The 13,718-nt window shown below is 45.8% G+C and overlaps 1 protein-coding gene across 6 annotated transcripts in view; it reads left to right on the forward strand.

The window, feature by feature from the left end:
• The window catches only part of COQ7 (coenzyme Q7, hydroxylase), a 90,723-nt gene that overhangs the window by 9,706 nt on the left and 67,299 nt on the right, over nucleotides 1–13,718 (forward strand). The window contains exon 7 of one of the 6 annotated variants that reach the window (XM_070412906.1): nucleotides 5,730–5,854. The exons of the other annotated variants lie outside the window; for them this stretch is intronic. The gene's annotated coding sequence lies outside the window, so the exon portion shown is untranslated. Of the gene's footprint in view, nucleotides 1–5,729; nucleotides 5,855–13,718 lie in introns of those variants that run through there. 6 annotated transcript variants of the gene reach the window in all.

The raw sequence follows: 13,718 nt of genomic DNA on the forward strand, positions 1-13,718 counted from the left end.
GATCAGGCCAGCAGGGGAGGGCAGTTGGGGGCAACCAGGCCTGCAGGGGAGAGCAACAGGGGGGGACTGGGCCTGCAGGGGAGGATAGTTAGGGGTGACTGGGCCAGCAGGGGAGGGCAGTTTGGGGGGGAACCAGGCCGGAAGGGGAGAGCAGTTAGGGACAACCAGGTCGGCGGGGGAGGACAGCTAGGAGCATTCGGGCTGGCAGGGGAGCAGTTAGGCGTCAATCAGGCTGGCAAGGGAATGGTTAGGGGCAATCATGCAGGCAGGAGGGCAGGCAGGTAGGCGCACGGTTGGGAGCCAGCAGTCCTGGATTGTGAGAGGGATGTCCGACTGCCCATTTAAAACAGGCAGTCGGACATCCCTCGAGGGGTCCCAGATTGGAGAGGGTGCAGGCTGGGCTGAGGGACACCCCCCAACCCCCGACACCCCGTGCATGAATTTTGTGCCCAAGGCCTCTAGTTTTAAAATAATTTATGAAAAACCTAGATCAGTAATTCTCCTCTCTGGCTGCACATTAGAATGTCCTGAGGAGCTTTTTCCAGGTGGTAAACTAGAAATTCAGGATTAGAGTGGGGCCCAGGATCAGAATAGTTTCCAAAGCTCCTAGGTGATTCTAATGTGAGTCAGGACTGGGGACTCCTGGCCTACACTCTTAAGCTTCTTGTGGTGAAGAATTACAGCATTAAGGCTTTTGCCTTTCTGGGTTTAATCAGCACTGCCTGACGAGGCATGACTTGCCACCAAGGGGTCCAGTTTTGAAGAATAGTGGACACCGGGATAGTTTGGTTTAGTCACCTTCTCTTTTCCTAGAGCAAGAGTGAGTTTAATTTACGTGATAAGTCAATCAGTCTTCTGATGATAATTGCAATAAGTTAAACATGGGAGAGAAAGGTCAAAGACAATTTAGATCCCCAACTCTTTAGTGCTAGGTTACAAACAGACACCTGCAGTGTAGTTTAGTGTGTAGTTGTTTAACAACTGAAAAGCCAAGTTTCTACAACAGCGGTTCTCAACCTGTGGGTCGCCTAAGACCTCGGAAAACACATATATAATTACATATTGTTTTTGTGATTAATCACTATGCTTTAATTATGTTCAGTTTGTAACAATGAAATTGGGGGTCACCACCACATGAGGAACTGTATTAAAGGGTTGTGGCATTAGGAAGGTTGAGAACCACTGTTCTACACAGTGACTGCTTCATGCCTACATTGTTTTATAAATGCTCATTTTATGTCTTTCCTATATAAGACCAAGAGCTTCTTGAGGGCAAATAATCTTTTCCAGTCCCTAATACATTGTAGGCGCCCATTTAAAGGAAGGAAGACAGGAAGGAATGAAGGAGAAGGAAAAAGGAAAAGAGGAGAAAGGACAAGGTGAGGGAAGGATCGAGATGTTATTAAGGCCTGGTCAGTGTTGCTCAATGATTGAGCTCAGTCAGGGCACATGCCCAGGTTGCAGGCAGCTATGGATCATTCTTTCTCATCATTGATGTTTCCATCTCCCTCTCCCTTCCTCTCTGAAATCAATAAAAACATATAAAAAAAGTATCTTAAGCAATTGCAAAACTGCTATGAAAATGGCCTCCTAGGCTGTTCTCCCTCTCCTTTGGATCTCGCTGCTGGTGGTATTTGTTCTTTGATCTTTGAAATGCTGGTAGTATTTATTGCCCTCATGTCAAAGCTAATTTTATAAGTATTGCAGGCAAGAATCTTAGGCATCTGAAGGCACTTTGCAGAATCCTTATTAAAAGCCCAGATTTGTTGCTGTTTGTTTAGCATCCCCTTCAGAATTGATGGCTGATGTTTTATGCTTGAGAGCTTTCAAAACAAGACCAGAGAGATTTTATGGATCTCCCTTTGGTTGTTTTTTATTTCATTACAGCTTGTCCTCGTGTATTAACAAGGTAATCTTGTCTTTCCCTTACTTTACTGCTCTGACCTTTCAGGGGAAATGTGATTTTAAAATTGGACATCATCCAAAGAATGCCAGCATGACAAAGGATGTTATTCTTGCAAGCAGTATTGTTCCAAAGATGTGATCTGAGCTATCATTCTTTGTATATGTGATTCCCTCTCAACTCAAAGTGTGGTCCATGACCAACAGCAGTGCTATCAACTGTGAGCATGTTCAAAATGCAGAACTTTGGGCTCCTCCCCAGACCTACTCAATCAGAATATGCATTTTAATAATATGCACTCCAAACCCAGTGGTGGTTTTAAAGTATGTCCACAAATTCCTCAATACTCCTCTGCTCAGCGGAACCTAATTCCCCTTGCCTTGAGATGGGCTGTCCTTAGTGACTTGTTTCTAGCAAACAGAATATAGTGGAAATGATGAAGTTTGACTTCAGGGCTGGTAGGTCATAAAAGACACTGCAGCGTCTACTTTTCTCTCCAGGAGCACTCACTCTGGGGGAAACCAGAGGCCATGTGATGAGGACACTCAGGCAGTTACTCTGTGGAGAGGGCCACATGTCCAAGAACTGAGGCCCTCTGCCTACAGCCATATTTGTGTAGTATGTTGGAAGTGAACCCATCAGCCCCAGTCAAGCCTTCAGATGACTGCAGCCAATATCTTGACTGCAACCTCATGAAAGACCCAGAGCCAGAATCATCCGGTTAAGTCAGTTTTGAATTCCTGACTCAGCAGTCATGTTAGATAATAAATGTTTGTTTTCAGCTGCAGAGTTCTGGGCTGATTTGCTAAAAAGCAATAGATAACCAATATGTAACATTTGCAGGTGATTTGGAAGCACAATAAAGTTTGAGAAGCACTGAACTAGACCATGAACTGGAAGGCAGAGACTGTCTTCGTCCTTTCCGTATCTTCAGAACTTAGCACAGTGTCTGACGCTCAGTAAATCTTTCTTAGACTAAATACAAAGTTAAATTGCCTCTGTTTTTTTTTTTTTTTATTGATTTTAGAGAGGAAGGGAGGGAGAAACATCAGTTTGTTGTTTCACTTATTTATGCATTCATCGGTTGCTTCTTTGTATGTGCCCTGACCAGAGATCGAACCCACAACCTTGGTGTATGGGGACGACATTCTAACCTGAGCTACCAGACCAGGGCTAAATTGCCCTGTTTTAAAAGATTAAAACTTTTTTTGTAATAAATAATGCATGTGTGCACATGGTAAAATACTCCGTATGTGCAGTGACAGGTAAATCTCCATGTAGATTGCTTGTTAGCAGGATACTGACCACTTGCCTTACTTTGTAGTTAACTGTTAGCAATCTGCCACATAGGACAGCACATTTTTTTTCTTTTTTTCCCTTCCAAAAGTAATGCTTGCCTCAAAATCAAACAATACAAACTACATATAACTAAAAAAGAAAGCACCCCTTCCAAACTTATTCCCTGGAAGTAACCACTAGTGATAATTCACTGTGTGCCTTTCCAGACCAAAAAAACCCAACATGACCTTTTGTCCGTACATGCAGATGTCTGGGTTTGTATTGTACCTCAAATGGGGTGATGCTGTGCATCTAGATCTGCAATTTGCCTTTACCATTCAGTGACCTACTTGGCCATCTTTCCAAGTCAATATGTATAGATCTACCTCATTCTTTTAATTGGTTGCAGTACTTTTCTTCCCTTTTACAGCTGAGCCACTGTGGCACCGTGCCAGCTCCTTACCTGCTCAGACTATGTACTATTTTAACTGCTTTATCCCTGAACTCTCAGGACCACCCTATGGAACACACACTCTCCTGGTCTCCCTATTTATAGAGTCTGCTAGGTGCTGAAGAGCTTGCACTTTAACCAGGAAGCTATCCGGCCTCTTCCTGTTCCCTCTCTTACCCTATCGGTGGACCTGGTGGTTATTAAGAACAGACTTTGGGGACCTCTAATGCTTCAAGGAGACCACATTTGAACATAGCTTCTATGAAATTTCAGGAGGAGGGACCCCTCGGAGTTCTTAATCCTTTTGGAGATCCCATACCTCCTTGAGAATGTGATAAAATCTCTGGACCACCCCCCACCCCCACCCCCCCCACCCCCAGTCTCCTAAAGGTCCTCCTTAAGACCCCGGGATCTGAGTGATTTGTGGAGAAGAAAACATGACCTTTTCCAACAGGAGGGGAACAAAAGAAACCTTTTTTCAAAACCACCTTTTTTGGCTCTGCCAGAGCACAAAGCACTTTTCTATTGAATATGTTTTCAAATGTTTAAAAGGCTCCTCTTGCCTTCGGGACGTGCTTCCTTCCACTCCTGCCTCCTGAAATGGCAGCCCTGCAGGACTGTGACTGAACAGGAGGGGCCCTTTGATCCTGGTTCTAAAGAAAGATCTGCTGCTGGGCACGCCAAGGGCAAGGAAGGTCTTCCCAGCGCCCGCCTGTGGCCACCAGAGGGCGCCCTTACCCCTGATTTCCGAGTCCAGCGGCCCCTACCAGCTCTGTCACTTCCCGAATGTCATAGGGATAATCCCTGGAGAGCATAGATAAGCAATTGCTACGTGTGGGTGTGGTGATATTCTGACCCCAATAATCCCACCTCCTGATTTTTGCCATTAGATGAGAGTGGACTGTCACGTTTGCACACTGCAAGATATGGAGGACTTGCTCAGCTGGCTATTCTACTCTGTGCTGGGCCACTAACTTGAGAGTCCTTCTCAGGGAGGAGGCATTTTCCTTTTCAGAAAAGGGAGAGAGGAAAACACAGGGGAGCTCGGTTAGTCTCTGTCTGGAGGGTACCACATGTGGAGAAACCCGCATTAAGCACCAAGTAGTGTCCAAGGGGCCGCACTGAATGCGTATCCATTAGTTGGCACTGCTCCCTGGACCTTGCTCACCCCCACCTTCCTGCAATCTGCATGCTCTGCCCTTCTATTGATTAAGGCTGTTTGCCCTTTCAAACCCCCTATCTCTTAGGTGAAACCCTCCCATACCCTCTCTCCTATCCCTGCATATTCTAGCTTCCTGCGTTGGTATTGCATTCTATAATTGTATGGTTGTTACCCGCTTTCCTACCATTTCTCCAGCCCGGCAGCGAGCTTCTCAAAGGCAGGGGCTATTGCCAGTTCCTGGAGCTTAGGCCCTCAGCCAATATTTGATAAACAAATCTAAGCTAGAAACAAATCACGTGGGCTCGTGGAATGGCACAAAATGAATTGAAACAAGTAATGACAATCACCTGATCTCAGTACGAGCTCACCTAGAAACTTCTAGGTCAGAGTATTATGGGAGGAAGAAGGCTCAGACTTGTGGGTGCCCTTCAGTCCTCTTGTCCATCTGCACTCCAAACCCAGCGGAAGCCTGACAGACATTTCACCCGCCACTATGTCTCAGCTCCTCCCTCAGAATGCTTTTTATTTATAGCTGTTGTGTGTGTTTTTTGAGAATTTCTCTTCATGATACTTTTTGTTCCTTTTTTAAAAATCTCAGTTATATTTTCAGTTATACAGATTCCTAATGTTTAATTTTGGAATTCTTAATTAGGCGTGCAAATCAAATTAAACTCTTGAGATTAAAAAAATTGACTGATGCTCCTGCTTCCCCCAGTCCTACTGAAGCAGGTACTGCAGAGCTGGCCTAAGGGATGGATATAGTTTAAAAGCTCACACAAGGATTTGATATGCACCCTGGTTAAGAATCAGTGGTTTAATTCCACAAGGGCTTTATTTTAAATCTACCCCCAAATTGATGCTTTTCCCTGAGGGCTGATTCAAGATTTGTCCCACTTTTCCACTAAGATGTGACTTGCTGTTCCAATTTTCTCCAGTCCACTTGGTGCCGTGACAGCTGGAAATATGTTCCAGAGCAAGTTGTCTTCATCAGGTGGAAACAATGGTGACAGCAATGCTCCCATTCCACAGGAGGTGGGGAGGGGCTCCTTTGTGTGGTATTTTCCATGCCTAACTTCCAAGTGGCTTTATTGAAACAATAAAAAATTGCATGGAGATGCCACCTGTTGCACTCACTTGCTGATGCTCTTTGTATGTGTTTAAATAAGACAGCATGGGCATTAAAAGATGAATTATCTCATTTATTTGACTGCTTCAAGGGACCATATTCTAAGTGCTGTATAAGAAAAGACTTTTAGAACATGAAATTCTCTCATATCATTTAGAAGAGTCACAAAACATCTCACATTTCTTCTAATAAGAAGAATGCAAATTCAGAGGTCATTTTCTTCAGGTATCGCTTGACCCAGGAGCTCGAACCAAACACTTGGCTTCTCTTTCTCTCTCCTATTTCTGCTTTGCATAGTGTTGAAATTGGGCTCACAATGGCTCCCAGTGGCCCGCCTCATATATGGCAGCAGACTTGCTGCAGCACTTCCCTCCATCACCTCTTAATACTCCTCCAGCCACATAAAGAGGGTCTCTTCCTCTAGCTCAGCGGTTCTCAACCTGTGGGTCTCGACCCCTTTGGCGGTCGAACGACCCTTTCACAGGGGTCGCCTAAGACCATCCTGCATATCAGATATTTACATTACGATTCATAACAGTAGCAACATTACAGTTGTGAAGTAGCAACGAAAATAATTTTATGGTTGGGTCCCAACATGAGGAACTGTATTTAAAGGGCCAGAAGGTTGAGAACCACTGCTCTAGCTTCTACAGAAGCGAAAGAAAACTTTGCTTTCCCAGAACCCACAACGATGCCCCTCCTCCACCCCTAGTCTCATTTTTCTCTAATTAGGTCACATTTCTCTCCCTGGACCAATTACTATGGCCTGGGGAATTGCCTGGTGGAGTGGGAACAACTCCACTCAAGCCACATGGCCTAGAGTTGGGTAGGGATGCTTCCCACAAAGGAAGCCAGAGTTCCCTCACCAGGAGAAAGGAGAAGGTAAAAAGGCTTGATGTCCCCTGAGCCCAGGAAGTCATGTTGGAGACAGAACTTGAATGGATATAAATGGGGCAGTAGGTTCAGGATGGACTGGGTCAGGGAGGATGTGATCAGGGGGGACATTACTATAGTGCTCCCCTTGATGGTGGGTGAGGACTCTATTGTGACAGAGAGGCAGCGTAGCATAATGATCTAAAACACCTGGGTGTGAATTCTTGCTCTACCACTTATCAGGTATTACCTAACCTTTCAGTGCCTTAATTTACCCACTTGTAAAATGGGTGCACCTGGGTTGTCATGGATGAACCTGAAAAAGTATGCTAAGTGGTAGAAGCCAGTCACAAAGAACCACGTATTGTATGATTCCACTTACATGAAATGTCCAGAACAGGTAAATCCATAGAGACAGAAAGTAGATTAGTGGTTACCTAGGGCTGGGAGGGAATGGGGATGTTGGAGGGTGATAGCTAAGGAGTTCAGGGTTTCTTTTCAGGATAATGTTCTAAATTTGACTGTGGTGATGGTTACAGGACACTGTGCATATACTAAAAGCCATTGAAGTGTACACCTTAAGTTAGTGACTTGTCTGGTATGTGAGTTATCCTATATAATAAAGAGCTAATATGCAAATGGTTGTCACACCATCATGCCATAACAGCTCAGACACTCAACATGGGAGAGAGGAATAGGGACCAGCCAGGCACAAATGAGCTCGTGAGAGAGGAATGGGGACCATCCAGTCTGCTACTCGGGAGAGGGACAAGCTGCCCGCCCTGCGGTCCCAGGCACCTGCGGCTGTGCCTAGGCGAAGCCACCCACCCACAGTCCCCTGCGGCTGCAGCCGGCCTAGGTCCTGGATGCCTGTGGCCGGCCAGAGGAGGGGAAGCCCAGGTCCTGGGTGCCTGTGACCGGCCGGAGGAGGGAATCCTGGGTCCTGGGTGCAGGGCAAGTGAGAGGCAGTTAAGGGCGATCAGGCTGGTAGGGGAGCAGTTAGGGGCAATCAGGCAGGCAAGCAGGCAGGTGAACAGTTAGGAGCCAGCGGTCCTGGATTGCGAGAGGCAGTCGGACATCCCCCGAGGTATCCCAGATTGGAGAGGGTGCAGGCTGGGCTGAGGGATCCCCTTTCCCTGTGCATGAGTTTCGTGCACCGGGCCTCTAGTGTCTCAATAAAACTTTTTTAAAAGGTAATATGTGTAGCTTTGGCTGGTGTGGCTCAGTTGGTTGAGCATCATCCCCTGCACAGAGAAGTCCCAGTTCCATTCCTGGTCAAGGCACATGCCTGGATTGTGGCTTGATCCCCAGTAGGGGACGTGCAGGAGGCAGCTGATCAATGTTTCTCTAAGGTCAATTTAAAAAGGCATTTTTTTAAAGGTAGTGAGTCAAGTGCTTTGAACATGGCTGGCACATTCCCTCTGTCTACCCCATCAGACCCGGAAGTCATAAAAGCTTCCGACTGTCTCAGGACCTTGGAGGCTTCACCATCCCTCAAGTTTAAGTTCCCTTCATCCTGCCCTCACCTTTCTGAACAAGTCTCATCCATAAACTCCACTCAGTTCTCCCATTTGAGTGCCTCTCATTTCTGCCAAGACCTTGACTGCATAGAAAACACCTCTCCAGAAGAAGAGCAGGACTTGTTGGCTAATCAGTCAGGTGCACTCATAAAATTGACTAGTGATGGTCAGTTTCCTGTGTCCATTTGACTGGATTATGGGTACCAAACATTTTTCAAACTTCATTCTGGGTGTTTCTGTGAGGGTGATTTGGTTGAGATTAACACGTGAATTGGTAGACTGAGAAAGCAGATTGCCCTCCCTAATGTGAGTGGGCCTCGTCTAATCAGCTGAAGGTCTGACTAGAATAACAAGGCTGACCTTCCTGAAAATAAAGGCGATTTCTCCTGCCTGACTGCCCAGCTGGGACGTTGGTCCTTTGCCTTCAGGCGTGAACTGAAACATTGGCTCTTGGAACTCCCCCCACCATCTGCTCTGCTGAGGCTCCAGCTTGCCGACAGATTATCTTGAGACTTGTCAGCCTCTGTAATCACGTGAGCCAATTCCTTATATGTACACCACCTCCAACCCCCATTGGTTCTGTTTTTCTCGGGAATCCTGACTAATACAGGACCTGAAGGAAACATGAGTTAGTGGTAAGTTTCAGGCTGAATAGGAAAATAATAAAAATATAGGACAGAAATGAGGAAATCATGTCAAGGGAAGTGACTAGTATTGAAAGAAGGTTTTTTATGTTTGTTTTTTTCATTCACAAAATTTATTTAACATCTGCCCTATGCCAGATAAAGGGCCAGCCACTGGGGATTAAAAGATCTACCCAGCTGTGTAAACTAGAGGCCAAAATCCAGCCTTCTGACTCCCTTCAGCCTCACCATCCACATCGAATTAATCTTAAGATCTATAATTTTCCCTCCTCAAACTGCTCTCAAATCCATTTCCTTGGCAGGTAGAGACGGCTTTCATTGGAATCGCCATCCCCCATCCTTTCAGATCCACAACATTTGTACTGATTTAATTAGGATTCAGGAGGAGCCAGGAACCTGTTTGAAGAGTTACTGTATGTGAAATTAGGAAATGGAAAGTCACTGGTATGGGTTAAAGTATATAGGCATAAAGTATATTTCCCATTTCACTATTCTTAAGCTGATAAGGAAGGGTGCTGCTAACAATGTTAAGTGTTTATTAGGGGAAGAGATCTTGTCTGAAGAAAAATCTGCAGTTTTTCTATGAAATGCCATTAGTTAAAACAGACTAAGGTAGAGGAAAGATGGGAGGGGGAGAGGGCATCTTTAGATAGGGAGACAGAGATACCCATGGTGACGGCTAAGGCTGCGAGTCTGGCCTCCTGACTTTATCTCCGTACTTTATCCCCATCCGAGGGAAGGGAACCTTAAGAAAGCCACAGCAAGAAGGGACAGCTTGGACCACTCCCACCTCCTTGGAGTAACATGGGACATCGTGCTTGTCCATCCATTTCCACGAGATCCCAGGGGAGGCCCTCAGACTTCTCTCTCCCACTGCAGCGGGATGTGCCTATGGGACTGTGTTTGGGTCAGTGATATATAAACAGAAGCTCTTAGGTGGGATTTTCAGGGAAAGGTCAGACAACTGGAAGCTGCTTTTCTTGCCTTCCCCCAACTGTTGCATGCAGCCTGTGATAATGGATATCAAGGCTGGAACTCCAGCAGCCATTCTGAAAATACACCACAGTTCAACATGCGCAAAACGACTTGTGTGCAGGTATTTGCTGCAACATTATTTATAATAGCAAACTGCTGTAACTGACTTCAGTACCTGCCAGGAGGGGACCAGCTAAGCAGCTTACAGTTCAGCCACAACAGGGATTGCTCTGTAGCCATTAAGAAAAAGGAGGTGTCTCTGTTGTGATATGAAAAATCTCTGACATTGACTGTAGTGAGGGGTAAACCAGGATGCAGAACTGTGTGTATGGGTGTAGCTCAGATCCCAGCTAAACCACTTCACTAGCCTGCGGAGCTTGAGCTAGGCTTTACCTCTCAAGGTCAGGAGTCAGCAGACAGATTCTGGAGCCAAATCCAGCTGTTGTAAGTCAAGTTTTATTGAAACGCACCCTTCATTTACATATTTTGGCTACTTTCCTGCTGCATGCTACCTCTGAAAACTTGAATAGTTGCAACAGTATGCTTGTGGCCTGCAAAACCTAAAATATTTACTTACTGGCCCTTACAGAAAACATTTGCTGACCCCCTGATCTAGGCCTTAGTCCAGCCGTGGGCAACTGCGGCCCGCGGGCCGGATCCCGCCCATTTGAAATGAATAAAACTAAAAAAAAAAAAGACCGTACCCTTTTATGTAATGATGTTTACTTTGAATTTATATTAGTTCACACAAACACTCCATCCATGCTTTTGTTCCGGCCCTCCGGTCCAGTTTAAGAACCCATTGTGGCCCTCGAGTCAAAAAGTTTGCCCACCCCTGCCTTAGTCTCATGTTTAAAATGGATTGTAAAACATGACTTGATCCATAGAGATTGTAGGAACACAGTTAATGTAAAAAGCTACTTAGCACTTACAGTAAACTCAGTAATGTAGTAATGGTTATGATTTTCTCATCGGTTTTATTCTGCTGCTCCAGTAGAAACTTTTCCTATAATTATTTAACCAATGTAAGTTTTTTGCTAATCCGGGTAGATTGCTTTAGATTAAAGGGTAGCTTCCAAATCTAGTAAATGTGTGTGTTGGGGGTGGGGGGAGGGTCGGAGTGTTGGCATTGAGTTGAGGGATGAGAAACCAATGGTTGTTAGGCCTCTACAGCAGGTCCTTGAATGGCATCATTTTGTCCAACATCGTTTCATTATAACATTGATAAGATGCTGTAGAAGCTTAACTCTTATTTATATCAATTAGCCTATAGTAAAACTGGTTTCATTGTATGTCATTTTGCTTAAAGTCACAGAACCTGTCTACGGTGTTACGTGCCAAGTGTGGGCTAGGTCTTTCCAAGTGTTACTTCACGTAATCCATACTACCAGGAAACTTGAACATCAGACGGAAGGGATGAGTAGTTGATGACACTCAGTAAGTCTCTGAGCTGAGACTCAAACCCAGCACTGCTTACCTCCAAAGCACATTGCTCTTTCTGCTCTAGAAGCACCTGATTACTGAGCAGTGTCCACTACCAGGCAAAGCCTTGGGCTGCTGCACACCTCCCCTGTGGTTTGCCCACGAAAGTTCTGGTCTGTGTCTGTTGTCCGACTTAATAATCCACGGCAATCAGTTTTCTTCTCAAGAGTGTCTGAGTTTGGGCAATAAATTCTATGGCCCCACTATAATGGACAAGGCTTTCACTGCCAGCTCAGTGAGGGCTGAGATGCTGTTTTGTTCACTGAGTATATTCCAAGCACCGAGAACAGTATGGCACGGAGTAGGTGTTCAGTAAGTATGAGTTGAACCAATGAAAGTTGAGTGAATTATCGGTAATCCACACAGGTACCTTTCAGGAGAACAAAAGCCACACAGTGGAATGAGGATGAGGACTGTTCTATTAAAATAGCTCTGAACATACATGGATGCCTGGCTCTTGGTCCCTCCCTGTGGTTACAGCAGGCTGTGCCTAGTTTGAGTCTTTACTCATGCAAATCAAACACCTGCTTCATTCCGGATGGTCCAGGTTGGTTATCCCAGGTGAAGAAGGAAGTGAGCATTGTTCAAGGCCTCCTGCAGGATGGGGTGTTTTGGTGGATCCCTCATGCAGGGTCAGAAATAAAACACATCAAATCGAGCCCCGGGTGGCTTTGTGGAAGAAAAGGGAGGTAGATTATGTGCTCAGCACAGCCCTGACGTAAAGGTGAGGCTGATAATCCATTTCTTTTATACACACAGTGTGTCGAGGGCCACTTCCAGCCACAGGAGAAAGCCTGACCTTTGGAGAGGCTATAAAAAGTCACGTCTGTCTTCCCAGTGTGCCTTTAACAAAGGGGGAAAAGTGAAGGGCTTCCGTGTCCCAGTGAAAGGTACACGCAGGCCTCTCAGCATCCTGTCAAGCTGATGGCCAGATGCTGCTTAGGTTCCGGGCAGCGGCTGGAAGTGGCCCTCGACACACTGTGTGTATAAAAGAAATGTGGCTGGAGAACCCCGCAGTCGGCAGAGGGGCATCCTTTCACGCTGCCCTCTGGTGTCATCAGGATAGGACCAGGGAGGCAGTTTGGGAAGACTGCTCAGGAGCTTCAGGGCGAGGAGTCTAAGTTTACTGCCAGTGCTGGCTTTTGGAGTCTTCGAAATCACATCTGCGTTAGTGATGGGCTCAAGTGGTCCAATGAACGGTGTCACACCCTCCAGTGAGGGTCTTCAAAGCTACAATTGACAAAGACATTACAAAGAATGAGAGTGGCAGGCTTCAGAGAATGTGGGTGACTTGTTCCTGTTCCCCATCTTTTCCAGTGAGGAAATGAGATAGGGGAGGTTCCGAAGTCAGTAAGGATGGTGAAAAGCATGCATTGACAAAGACTTCCTCCTATGAAATAATTTTTTCCTTTTTATTTATTTTTAAAATCTTCATTGTTGAATGTATTACATATGCCCCCCCCCCCCCCCCCATCGATCCCCTCTAGCCCACCCCTGTCCACCCCCACTCCAGGCCCTCACCAACCCATTGTCTGCCTCCACGGGTTACGGGTTACGCATATATGCATTCAAAGTCTTTGGTTGACCCCCCTCTGCCACGAACTGCCTCCCCCCCCCGCCCCCCCCATTCACTCCGAGATTCTGCACTCTGTTTCATGCTTCCATGTCTCTGGAGCCACTCCGTTCATCAGTTAATTTTGTTAATTATATTCCACATATGAGTGAGATCATGTGATACTTGTCTTTTTCTGACTGACTTCTTTCACTTCGTATGCTACTCTCCAGGTGAAACCATTTCTTAAACTCCCTAGAGTCTAGGGCAGGGGTGGGCAAACTTTTTGACTCGAGGGCCACAATGGGTTCTTAAACTGGACCGGAGGGCCAGAACAAAAGCATGGATGGAGTGTTTGTGTGAACTAATACAAATTCAAAGTAAACATCATTACATGAAAGGGTACGGTCTTTTTTTTTTTTTTTAGTTTTATTCATTTCAAACGGGCCGTAGTTTGCCCACGGCTGGTCTAGGGCCTAAACAACACAGCATTGTGCTGTTTCCCAGAAACTCCCTATACCTAGTAGATTTTTTTCCAGGGCTGGAACCCATCACTGTGTTTCTCTAGTTGAGCTCTATAGGAAGGTGTTTCTTAGGACCATGTTGAAGGGAAATAGCCATCTTTAATACTGATTGCACCCAGCAGGTGGGAACTGGGATGGCATGAGGGAACAAGAGCAGATATACAGTTTCCATCTTATGCCCACCAAAAGGTTGTGCTCATAGACAAAAACAGTAGGTAGATGGGTAGG

The sequence above is a fragment of the Myotis yumanensis genome, unplaced genomic scaffold (genome assembly GCF_028538775.1).
Source record: "Myotis yumanensis isolate MYYU_CA2020_CCGP unplaced genomic scaffold, mMyoYum1.0.hap1 SCAF_4, whole genome shotgun sequence".
Classification (NCBI taxonomy): Eukaryota; Metazoa; Chordata; class Mammalia; order Chiroptera; family Vespertilionidae; genus Myotis; species Myotis yumanensis.